Source organism: Chiloscyllium plagiosum, chromosome 11 (genome assembly GCF_004010195.1).
Source record: "Chiloscyllium plagiosum isolate BGI_BamShark_2017 chromosome 11, ASM401019v2, whole genome shotgun sequence".
In the NCBI taxonomy this organism is placed as follows: Eukaryota; Metazoa; Chordata; class Chondrichthyes; order Orectolobiformes; family Hemiscylliidae; genus Chiloscyllium; species Chiloscyllium plagiosum.
This window is the reverse complement of record NC_057720.1, coordinates 80,634,538-80,645,704: the sequence shown is the minus strand read 5'-3', so window position 1 is coordinate 80,645,704 and position 11,167 is coordinate 80,634,538.

Genomic DNA, 11,167 nt, shown 5'->3' with positions numbered 1-11,167 from the left:
ACCCACATGCACATATATATTTTGTGTGGTGAATTTGTACTTGCAGAGTTACTTTAACTCTGAGCTCAAAAACTGCATGAATTTATGTAAAACTCTGTTATCTCACTTTTTAGATTAGAATCAATCTAAACATCAGGTCATAGACAGAGAACACAGGGGGCTAACACCTTCAACATATTGTCTAGCTATCACCATTGTTAACAGCTAACCCGAGAATGCAACTTTTAAAAAAAGATTTTGTGATTTACACATGAAAGGAGTGAAACTATCACTGTATTCTAACAGATGAAAGGCTTAACAGACAATCAATTTTTCAATGTATAATTTCAGTTACATCACACTGCAAATTTTTGCTATAAATTCTGTGTTACGATCGAGCCCTCCACTATCATCAGATGAAGGAGCGTCGCTCCGAAAGCTAGTGTGCTTCCAATTAAACCTGTTGGACTATAACCTGGTATTGTGTGATTTTTAACCTTGTACACCCCAGTCCAACACCAGCATCTCCAAATCATGAGTTATCAAGTTAGCCTTCCTTATAGTTATTGCATATTACTGCTGACTGCAATCTAACCTCAGTGGAATTCATTTGGTCTTCAAATTAGTCTAGAGAATTTATTTTATTGATCATGGATGGCTTGCAAGACACAGGGCAGTAACAACTTAAGATAGTTCAGCAAATTTATCCAGTGAGTGAATGAGTTATTCAAACCGTGAAGGTCTCAGGTTTGATTTCAAGTACATATTGAGTTAACTGATCTCAGGAATGCAGACGGGCCTGTGCAATTGGCTGTAATCTCCCGGTGCTGGGAACGGGAAAGTCACTTTCGGTTTCCTTTGCTACTTGGAGCCTTCAGAAAGTGCATCAGTGTGGATATCATATGTATGCAAGCACTGGCATGGATGTGTCTGCCAGCTCCAAGGTGAAAAGGGATGCTTGCAGTAACTGTCAACGCTCACACATAAATAATTGCCATGTAGCCAAGATATGTAAACCCAACAAACGGAGATGGAACTGTCTTCAGCAAAGAGAGGGGCAAGGATGATAAATATGCAAGAGCATAAAGATGTTGTGAAATGTGCCAATGACAGTCTTAATAGCCACAGACATTTTCACTTAATGTTAATTCCTAAAAGGTCTGAAAAGCTTCTCTGTGCTTTTATGAGATACCCGATACCTTTTAGACAGCTGCATATTGTGACATTTATGCAGGGTCATACCTAAGAGCTCTTTAAAGTGTTGATTGTTCGAAGTCCCCTGTCATTAACTTTCATTGCTGTTCATCCCGTTTTCTTTGTGCTAATTTGCAATGCTTCCATGACACACCCACTGCAAAAGACACGTGACTGCTGGTCTCAGCTCACCATCGCCTGCATGCTCCCCATCATATACTGAGTCAAAACTTAATTTTTTTCCCCATATTTCTTAGTCTATGTGCCTACACCATTTATGAAGCTATTTACCCACCTTGTTTTCCCCATTGGTGTGCAGTTTTTAAAAAATAGCCTGGTGTGAATCTAAGCTGCAGCACAAACATTGATGACTGGACATCTTTCCAGATTTGTGTAGACCACAACACTAGATTGAGAGATGCAGCAGAATTAACTACTTAAGCAAGTGGAGTGATCATGTCTGTGGGATCTCACATAAATATCACCGCAATCGCTTTGTCATCCATCTTGTGTAGCAATCATAGTCTCTCTTCTTGAAGAATTAAATTGCAATTCCACATCAGATCATTCAGAGACATTAGGTCAGGTGTTTAGAGCAAGCTGCATTCTACCTGCTTTGATCTGTCATCGTGACAAAGCATCCCATTGCTCCTCATCCACCATTTTCATCATTCACATCCTTTATCACTGACACATGGTGGGCCGTTGAGAAAAGGCAGTGTAGCAACTCATTAAGGCTTCCCCTTTCAAACCCATAAACTCAGCCATGTAGAAGGATAAGTTCAGCTTATGAATGGAAGCACAGTTACCCAGATGTTCCTCTGACAAACCATCCTCACTTCAAACTTGAACACCAATCCTTCACTGTGGTTGAGGTGAAATTCTGGAACTCATTTCCTAACAGCACTCTGGGTGACACTACATCCCATGTACTTGTTTTAATTATGCCTTCACGGGATATAGGCGTCTCTGGCTTGGCCAACATTTATTACCCAGAGGGCCATTAAGAATCAACCACATTGCTGTGTATGTGGAGTCATATGTGGACCAGACCAGTTAGAGAAAGCACTTTCCTCCCCTAACGGGCACTAGTAAATGAGGTGGGATTTTCCTGACAATTGACAATGGTTTCACCGTCATTGTTACACTCTTAATTTCAAACTTTTATTGAATTCAATTTCTGCCATCTGCCATGGTGGAATTCAAATAGAGGTACCCACAACATTACATGGGTCTCTGGATTAAGAGTTAAATGATAATGCCATGAGACCATCGTCTCCCCAAGCAAGTCAAGAAAGTAGCTCACCGTCGCCTTCTCCAGGGAGATTAGAAATGGGCAATAAATGCTGGCCTGGAAATAGGAAACAAGAAACCTACCTGAATGATGCCAACAATTCTATCCACCTGCTGCAATTATGCAAGAACACAATTGATAGAGATCACTCCAAATCAACGCATCAGACTTTCAATCCAATTGCCTTTCATCCCAACAGATCAATGCAGTCCGTCCCAAACTATTCCTTTATCCTTTCTGAAAGCTGACTGTTCAACAGGCATGAATGGAGTCTGTACACTTGAGCATCTGGTCCACTTGCAATCCAGCATCATTTAAGTAGGATGTCCTGTTCAGAGTGAATTCCATGCATCTCACCTCACACACTTCACCTTTACACCACATGGAGAAAACCTCTGAAGTATGATATTTAACTGTACCCATTTAATAACTTTGGTTTTCTATGCTTGTCATCTGTGCATGGCTAGGTCGCTTCTCACCAAGATGGGAAGTATGTTAAACTCACCGTAGCCAATCAGGTGGAGCTGCTATGTAAAACGAGACCACATGATATTTTTGTATTCTGCATTTAGGGTCAACTTAAGACTGGGAGGATACAAAGGAAAAATGAAATGAGCTTTCTAAGGACCCCACAGTTAAGCAAATCCTGGATAGCGCAGGTTTAAACTCAATGCATTGTTCTCCCCCAAGACATTTGAAAGGTTTACGAGGCTGCAAATCTTCCAGAATTGGTTTTAAACACAGACCAAATCCTCCGTGTCGTGGAAATCGATCTTTTTTTTATTTCCATAGCTCCTCATTTCAGGTTGAGGATGGTACATTTAAGGCCAACATTTATTGCTCACACCTAGTTGCCCTTTATAAAGGAATGGATTTCTGGGCACTTCAAAAGGCAATTAAGAGTCAAGCACATTGTTGGGGCGTCAGAGTCACTTGTAACCCAGACTGGGTTAATAAAGCAGTGCGGTGATGATCCATTTGTGTTTCCTTTTTAACAGTCTACCAGAAGTAGCAGGGTGGCTCAGTGGTTAGCACTGCTATCTCACAGTGCTAGGGGCCTGGGTTCAATTCCTGTCTCAGGTGACTGCCTGTGTGGAATTTGCATTTTCTCCCTGTGAATGTGTGAGTTTCCTCCCACAGTCTAAAGATGTGCAGGTTAGGTGAATTGGCTGTGCTAAATTTCACTTTTGTGTTCAGGGATGTGTAGGTTAGATGCATTGGTCAGGGGCAAGTATAGGGTAGGGGGATGGGGCTGGATGGGGTGCTCTTCGGAGGGTCGGTGTGGACTTGTTGGACCGAGCTTCCACACTGTAGAGATTCAATGATCTTTCACTGATACCCCAGCTTTATATTTCCAGATTGAGCATTTGAAAATCAGTTAAAAATAACAGCCACTATGAATTCACAGTTTTGGGGATCATTAGACCAATAATATAAATAGTCTTGTATTTGTATAGCACCTTTCCTGGTCTTAGGATTGCCCAAAGCACTTTATCACCATATGGGTACTTTAAAAGTATAGTAACAGTTGCCATAGTGGGAAAAGCAGCTGTCAACATAGGCAGAGCGGACTGAAAGGAGACAATGACCAAGAATTGGTGTTTAGGTATTGTTTGACTGATGATTGACAGCCAAAAACAGAGGAGAGCCAGCCAGCTCTCCTTTCAAATCATGCTGTGAAAGTTTGTAGGTGATCTAACTGAGCAGATGGCCCATGGTTTAATGTCCCATCGAAAACTTGCATTTCTGACAGCCCCTCAGTCATACACTGTTGCCTCATGTCAGATTTTGTACTCAAGAGTGGAACTTAAATTCATTATATTCTGACTCAGAGACAAGAGAATATCACCAGTGGAAACACCGCCGTATTTATTGCAGGCCATTCTATATGTCTGTTTATATTGTTTTCTTCCCATTGTCTCCCCTTGAGTTCTCATGTCCTTGCACTGTGCATCCTCAGACTAGTCTTGCTTTCATTCAAATGCCTGTGTGTGCCTGAGCTTAGACTCTGAATACTATTTTTAACATCAAATTCCTGCACTTTCTATTTTAGTAAAATTGAAGCACTTGATAATTAATGCGGGAACTTCACACTAATAGATTACGGCACAGGGAGATTTTTTTTTAAGAAAATCACGCAGTGGCTTGTTAATATAGGTCAGGATTAAGGGGAAGCTTTGAGATCCCTTTATGTTTTCATGCCTCCTGTTAAACATGACAGAAGGCGATGTGTAAAGTTTTAATGCTCCCAAGTTTCAGAATTGAATAAAAAGATTGCATTGTGATGAGGACAAATTAATGTCTGAAATTAGATATTGGAAGCACTGAGCTCCTCAGATATGGTTGAGTGTGTTCTACTGCAATGAAAGCTGTTATGTGACTAGACAAGGACTCGGAGCCAGGCATCCTACTGATAATACTCCCAGAGCAGCAATAATCAGCAGGGAAGGATGTAAATGATGGGGAAAACAGAACACTGATGAATCTTCCTCAACTAATTACAGTTTGAGAAACAATTGTAAATCAAGCACCAGGAGCGAAGAAAGGCTTGAAGGAATGTGGTAGAGGATTAAATGTACATATTAACTTTATCCATTTCAAGTTATCCGTGAGGCATTCTTATTTCATTAAACCCGTCTGGCGCTTCATTAGCCATGCAATTTCTCTGATCAAAATGTTTTTTTATCTACACAGTCTTGTACCTTACCTAGTAAGTAACCTAAAATTAATTTTACAGTAACAGTGTAAGTGTGCTGCCTATCTGAATTGAATCCATTTCCTTATGGCTTCTCCACTTAACACTGACTAAATTGCAATGTGCACGGCTACCTGCAGTTAGCTATGGGACTACGTAAGGGATCTCCCATGGCACCAGTAGCAAGTGGAGTAAGTATGCAATTCACAGAACCATCCTTCATGGCTACCAACCAGTAAGCATTTAACAGGCCACTTGTGGGATTATTCACCTAAGAAACAGTCGGATAGAGGCAAACGATGAGCAGAGCAAGAGTTGACTTATCATAGTCAGTCACAGAGGTTGCCTGTAAAATTCAGAGAAGCATGTTCAGGCAAGTAAGTTGAATTCCCAATCACAGAACCAACTTTCTATCCCACATATAAGTTACATGTCCCACAGGGCTGAATGTTAGTTTGACTATTATTTTTCAACGTATAGTCCGATCAATATGGATAGGCTGGGACTTCTTTCACTGGAGCATACGAGGTTGAGAGGTGATCTTTTAGAAACTTATAAAATCATGAGGGGTATAGATAAGGTTAATGGTAGTTGTCTTTTTTTCTCTAGAATGGGGATTTCTAGGCTAGGGGGCACATTTTGGAAGTGAGAGAAGAGAGAGATTTGAAAAATGACATGATGGGCAAATGTTTTACTCGTGTGGAATGAACTTCCTGAGGAAGTGGTGGATGTGGGTACAAATCGAGGTTTAAAAGATATTTGGATAAGGACATGAGTAGGAAAGGTTTGGAGGGATATGGACCGTGAGCAGGCAAGTGGGACTAGTTTACTTTAGGATTATTTTTCGCATGGACTAATTGGACCTTAGGGTTTCCAGGTTGTCTGACTCCAATATTTTATGTCTGAAAGCAGTGTGATTACTTATTGAGGAGTTAGTTTAAAAACAGTACCTACTTGGAGTGGGGAAACTACTCCACATTCTTCGCAGTCTTCAATACATCATCAGCAACGATGAATACCTCACCACGATCTTCCCTACACCTCCACTTCTTGCCTTCAAACAACTGCCAAACCTTAAGCACACCGTTGTTCAGATTCCTTACAGTGTGGAAACAGGGCCTCCGGCCCAACAAGTCCACTCCGACCCTCCGAAGAGTAACCCACCCAGACCCATTTCCCTCTGACTAAGCACCTAACACTACGGGCAATTTAGCACTGCCAATTCACCTGACCTGCACATCTTTGGACTGTGGGAGGAAACCGGAGCACCTAGAGGAAACCCACGCAGACACGGGGAGAATGTGCAAACTCCACACAGACAGTCGCCCAAGGCTGGAATCGAACCTGGGACCGTGAGGCAGCAGTGCTAACCACTGAGCCACCATGCCACCCCAATCGAGTTCATAGAGTACATTGTCTAACATGAGGTACATTGATAAAACCTTTAATTATCTCAGGACAAAGACTTGAAAGGAATCTGGATTTTGCATTTTGACCAGCAGCCTACCTCCTAACTGATTAAAGGATTAAACAAGGAAAGCTAATTTTAAAATTGTTAACTGTTTGCTTATAAATACTGTGTCTTATACCTCTCTATCATACCACATCTGGGGAAGGAACTGAGCTCCGAAAGTTTGAAACTTCAAATAAATCTGTTGAACAATAACCTGGTATTGGATGAGTTTTGACTGGAAAACATAAAATAAACCCATCGGAACAGTTTGCAGTTATGTGGCAATGAGAAAAGGGGGGAGAAAAGAAAGACTTAATTGCAGTTTTGGAACACTTTTTCAACACCAGATGTCACAAAATGCTTTCCAGCCATAATTGCGCTGATGAAGTGTACTCACTTTGTGATGACAGAAGAGGCACAAGTTCCAGTCTGACATGCCCCTGCAAAGATGTTTGTGGGTCGCAATTCACAATTAACACACGTTACTTAATTGCGAAGTCAGCAGCAAGCCATCTTTGGATAACTGCTGGTTTCAATGATTTCAGCATCCGGCCAAAACTAAGAGCACCATGAGGCAAGAGGAGAGAGCCAGTGTCCTGAGTATCAATGTCCATTTGCATGTAGGCTTTGCCATTTAAAGCAAATGTCCCCTGCTTCAAGGTGAGGTGCATTCTGGCTGGAGCAGGGATTAACAGTTGTAAAACAAAGCTGGAAGAAAATGGACTTCAATGATTTGAGCTGCTAGATTGGGAGGTCTTGGTGAAACAGTGGAAAAGAGAAGACATAGTTTTGTACACATAAAGAGTTTAGGATGCCTTTCGACATGTGTTCAAAAAAGAAATGCACTTAAAACTGACATTCATTTGCTCCACTACACCCTCAAACATTTACCACCATCTACCCATACACAATCCAGAGCTCTCAACTTGCGGACACATTGCTAGCTATTCAACCATGGCAGTTACCTCATCCAAACACATTAAATAGCATTCAATTAACACACCTTTCCTGTTCCTTATAAGACAATGTGGTGCAAAACAAATAGAAGTAGAACCTAAGATAAAAGCAATTTACTGCGGAATCTGAAACCAAAAGAGAAAATGCTAGAAAATCTCAGCAGATCTGGCAGCATCTGTAAGGAGAGAAAAGAGCTGAGGTTTCGAGTCTAACTGACTGCTTTGACAAAGGGTCAGTTAGATTCGAAAAGTCAGCTCTTTTTTCTCCTTACAGATGCTGCCAGACTTGCTAAGATTTTCTAGCATTTTCTCTTTTGGTAGGAGTAGAACCAAAGTGGAAGGAGACAGAGGCGCATGCATTATCCTACCCTCCACAGTGTTGGCCATTATTTGAATGCTATTGCTGGTGCCTTGGCCAGTGTTCGAGCTGAAACTATTGAAAGTAAGGATATTCTCATTCCTAATCCTCCTCCACACATCCCACTTTGCCCTCACCTCACACTCTTGTCGGGTTTTCCAAATGCGCATTATGTAATCAAACACACATCACCCTCACCACAGCGCTACCGTTGTGCCTATCCCCTTTTAGACACCCAAGGAGTCCAATATGGTCATAGTGTGGAGGAACAACAAAAAGCCAGTGATGATGAAAACACAAACAGTCAGGCTGTCACAGCGAGCTGCGTGTAATTGAGGGAATTGCATAGCCATGGCAGTGCTGAGACATTGGGCGTGAGTGGCCCACAGTCAGGATGGGAAGCAAGACTAGCACCAGGATCACAGGTCAGCCATGATTTTATTGAATGGCAGAACAGGCTTGAGGGGCTGAATAGCTTGTGCCTATCTTCCTAATATTGTGGATGAAGAGGATATGGATGAACCCTTTGAGCGCTCAATGTAGAGAAGAACACTGATGATTATACGTAGCAAAACACTTTAGGTGGCTTGCCAGAAAACCTATGGTCAATGTTACAGGTATTGGTGCAGGCCAATGCCCCAATTTGACTCTGACCAGCCCATTCTTTCCTGTGTGGAAATAGTGACTAGCTCCTCCACTTGTAGATCCAACTCTAATACTACAGTTACTGTCTCCAGCAGCAATCACACTTTGTCAAAGTGTCAAACCTGCAGCCTTGCAAGCTCTGACTGCTGTCATTCTGGCTGTGAGGGTGACACAGCGCAATGAGTTCAGGTTATTGCAGTCTGTGCTACAACACACTGTGAGTGGCATGGAGGCTCAGTTCTTAGCACTGCTACCCTCACAGCATCGGGACCTCAGTTCAATTTCAACTTTGGATGACTGGCTGTGTGGCTTTTGCACATCCTTCCTGTATCTGCGTGGGTTTCCTTTGGGTTCTGTGGTTTCATCTCACAGTCATGTGCAGGTTGGGTGGATCTGCCATGCTAAATTAACTATAGAAGAATACAGCGCAGTACAGGCCCTTGGGCCCTCGATGTTGCGCCGATCCAAGCCCACCTAAACTACACTAACCCACTATTGGTTTCATCTCACAGTCATGTGCAGGTTGGGTGGATCTGCCACGCTAAATTAACTATAGTGTCCATGGATATGCAGACTAGGTGGGTTAACTGTGGGAAATGCAGAACTACAGGAGTGGGATGGGTTTGGGTGGGAAGATCTTCGGAGGGTTGGTCTGGATTTGATGGGCCATCTGGCTTGCTTCCATGTCATATGGATTCTACGAATTTCTATGAACACAGCAGAGGAATTGCAGAGGTGTTTCTCACTGAAACTTCAAGTGATTGTTGCCAGTTCAGTTGGCATTCACTTCTGGTTGATTCATTGTCTATAGTCAGACAGCTCCTGGGCATTCAGAGAGTGTATTTCAATATGGGAGAGGGCAGCATTGTCATGTAGGATGTACAGAGTGATATGTGTCAACCTCACAATCCTAGCAAAACTACTTGTATGCAGAATGAAACAGTGTTAGCTTGAAATGAGTAGGGAGTATCAGTGATCTCTCTGATACAACCTCGGACAGCAAACAGCGGGGATGCAGCTAACATCTTTGACTGTGGTTTAGAAGGAGCTAGAACATGCCAGTTTAGAACAATAGCCATCTTTACAATGTGATTCGTGCTCTCTTGGAATTGTGGCTGCAGCAAGTAGAAGGTTTCAGCAAGGAACTTGTTACTGAAGCGCAAGTAAATCCCTTTCCTCATAAGACAAGCCCCCCACCCTTCCCGGCATTAGTCCAGTAAACTTTGAACTTTTTCCAAGAATTACACTCCCCCTGAAATAAGATAACCAATACAGTGCATAATACTCCAGCAGCTATCTCACCAGTGCCTTGTGTAATGCATTCAATACATCTATTCCATACTCCCCTCACTGAGATTCAAATAGGACATTTGCTCTCTGATGATCCTAGCTGGACGTGGCCTCCTGCTCAGAGTCTTTCTTCCTCACCACTTTCTTTCAATATTGTTTTCCTCCTGTTTCTTCTCATTCTCAAATAGATTTCCAATGGAAGTGCCTGCCAGTGCCTCTTTCTCTCACAGTGGCTGGCTTCTACTGAAAGCTTGAAGTCAGAAACATCTTTTTTCACCACCTGCCACACCATTTTTCACAGACCTATGCAACTTTAAACAGTTACTCAACACAATGGATGCTTGTAGACTTCTTATAACAGCCTGAGGGGCAATAAAAACAATAAGCAATTATCCTGTAGGAAGTTTATGATGCTTTTAAATGCTGGTTGGGAGTCTTTGCTGCTGCTGAACAAATGTTTAACTGTACACACTTAAGTGAGTGCATTAGCTAACATGTTGAGCTCTGAAATGTCAGCGTTGGAATCAAATTGAGAGTTGTGTGGTGACTAGCATCACGAACCTTCTCCTCTGCAGACTTCCAGAGGCTGCTTAATGTACACATACTATCCCCTTACTAAGACAGCAATTATCCCAAACATATGCGCCACACCGCAATCCATGCTGGAAGTTAAAATGTATTCTTAGTGTCAAATACCAAGTCCAAAAATATCCCAGTTTCATATTGAATGCAAAAGAATTCACAGCAATAAAGTACAAGGTGTTAAATAAGTGACATCTTAAAGTTACTAACATGAGTTCAGAAATGTTACCATCATCCACTGCAAGATTCCTATGTGTACATAGGATAATGAGTAAGGCATTCAACTCCATGAACCTGATCTATCACACAATTAAATTCATAGAAACCCTGCAGTCTGGAAGCAGACCATTCAGCCTATCAAGAGCACACTGATCCTCTGAAGAGCATCATACCCAGACCCATTACTCTACTCTATATTTATCATGACCAATCCACCTAGCCTGCACATCCCTGGGCATCACAGGCAATCCAACTAACTTGCACATCTTTGAACTGTGGGAGGAAACCCACAAAGACACAGGGAGAATATGTAAACTCCACACAGTCGCCCAAGGGTGGAATTGAACCCAGGTCCCTAGTGCTGTGAGGCAGCATTGAGCCACTGTACCACTCATCATGCCCATAAATTTTGGCTATTTACATCCTAAACACCTTGTTTCCCATAACAATCTTAGCTGGTACAAGGGTGATTATATGCTGATGCAACTACTAGTGATGACTG